The sequence below is a fragment of the Pteropus medius genome, unplaced genomic scaffold (genome assembly GCF_902729225.1).
Source record: "Pteropus medius unplaced genomic scaffold, Ma_sr-lr_union100, whole genome shotgun sequence".
NCBI classification, from domain to species: Eukaryota; Metazoa; Chordata; class Mammalia; order Chiroptera; family Pteropodidae; genus Pteropus; species Pteropus medius.
In genome coordinates, this window is record NW_024349800.1 from 43641352 (window position 1) to 43643479 (window position 2128).

Consider the following 2128-nt stretch of genomic DNA (forward strand, 5'->3'; position numbering starts at 1 on the left):
AATCCTTGGGGAACCAGGGAAAGGTAAAACGCATCACATTTTATCTTCCATAGTCCCTTTGAGGGAAAATACAGATGTGATTAGTAGGAATATTAACAAAGTACTTAGAATGGTTCAGGAGACACCTTCAGCAACAAGTTTAAATGACTATACCTTAGCACTAAAATTACTTTAAGTAGGGTGGATTAGTTAACTGTAAGGTTTTTGTTTTGCAAAATGCTTTATGCAAATTTGAGTCTAGAGATTATTTGTTCAGGTACTGGAAGAAAGCCAGATTACTACCACTAGCTCTTCTCTGTCCCTTCCCAGCAGTCTTTGGCCTCTCCTCTCAACAGCCAGCCAACATTTGAAATGACTATCACTTCAAAGGCCATCAAATTATAAGCCAGTCCCGTGTGCCTATGTGTCTATCCAGCATTGTCTGGAGGTGCTTACTTAAGGGATGCTGATTTTCAGGGGGAAAATCCTTTAGTATCTAGGTCTATCAGACAAATCCAGACAAAAAATTTATCCTGGCAATTCAGTCACATTTAGTAGTTATAGTGAACCCACTCTGTGCAGACGTTAGCTATGTTAGGTGACCAGTATTCAGAGATGTACAAGACACAGTACCTGCTCTCATAAATTGGAGTACTTTTCTTTTGGTGACTCTAACCCACCTCCCTGAACACCTTGTGCAATCTATCACTTTATAAATTAGTACCTGCCTGTGAACTCAAAAAATGAAGTAAGACAAACCCTGGGGTTAATTCTTCATTTTAGATAACTAGATTAGTCACGAATTACACATTTTGTTAGAAAACCACCCTTAATAAGCAACTATATTATATAAATTATCTGTTCATTGGATCTTTAGAACACAACTTCTCACCCTTGGCTGCTTAATACAATTACCTGAGGGGTTTTAATAATATCCAGGCCAGCCTCCAAGCTCAGAGATTCTGATTTAGTTAGTTTGGGGCAAGCCTGAATCTGAGTGTTTTTATTTTAATTTATTTTATTTTTATTATTTTTTTATTTTTATCTACTTTTATTATTTTTTTATTTTTTAGGTAAAGCAACCCTTGGCTGACCTCACAGATTGCAAGGACCTTGTCAGTTTCCAATCCCTTATTTTTTTTATTTTTTACGCCTACAGGGCCTGGTCTTCCTAGGTGGTCTCCCATCCAAGTACTAACCAGGCCCAACCCTGCTTAGCTTCCGAGATCAGACGGGATCTGGCTTGTTCAGGGTAGCATGGCCATAGACTGAATGCGAGTATTTTAAAGCTCCCCAGAGGATTTTAATGTGCAGGGAGAGTATTCTGGACTTCTGTTCCATTCTGTCAAGAAACTTCTTGGGGCTAGTTTGATTTTTCTCTAGCGTCACTCTGTGAAGGTGGTTGCTGTAATATCCTGGGAATGGTGGAATTTAGCCAGTTCTTCTGGATCACGACTCTGCCCATGACCTTTTGGTTTCTGCACCAGGGTTCCTGAATGGAGAGTTCTGGGGTGAGCTGCTGTGACATCTAAGGGGAAAATGGAAAGACTGAAGAGTTTCCTTGTATTGCTTTTCTCCTAGTTATTACTTAAAGTCACTCTCAAGGCCAGAGGTCAAGGGGGAAGGAGAAAGAACTAATATTTTATGTATGAACAGAAATAAAAACTGCTGAAAACAGGCTATTCATGGAATGTGGGAGAAGGCAGGGGTTATAAAATAAAAACTTTTGCTTAAAATTGCATTAAGCTTTAAATGCTATGACAACTTCCTTTAGATTCTAAGAGCTATATATATTTTGAGGGTTATAACTATTTTCCATGTTTTATTTATTTTTTAATAGTCACCTAAAAAATCAAACTTGCTGTTGAATTTCCTAAATGTATAAGTTCATCCTGCAAAGAAAAACACTGCTCGTTGCTAGAAAGTCTTTGGTCTCTGTTGGTTGGCTTCCTGGTTCCTCCTGCCTCAGTCTTTGTTTGATCTTTTCAGTGTTAAATCCTGACTTTATTTGAGGCAATTCCTCATTTTCCTGGGCGTTATTCCTTTTCTTCTTTACCACATTCCCCACTTACCCTGTACATACAAATTGTCAATATGCTAATATTCTCAGTAACTGATTATAAAAAGAAAAAGAAGGGGTCATTTTATA

General features: G+C 38.0%; 1 pseudogene; it reads right to left on the minus strand.

The window, feature by feature from the left end:
- Positions 1-1129: 1129 nt before the first annotated feature.
- Positions 1130-1248, minus strand: LOC120622280 (uncharacterized; annotated as a pseudogene).
- Positions 1249-2128: the final 880 nt, after the last annotated feature.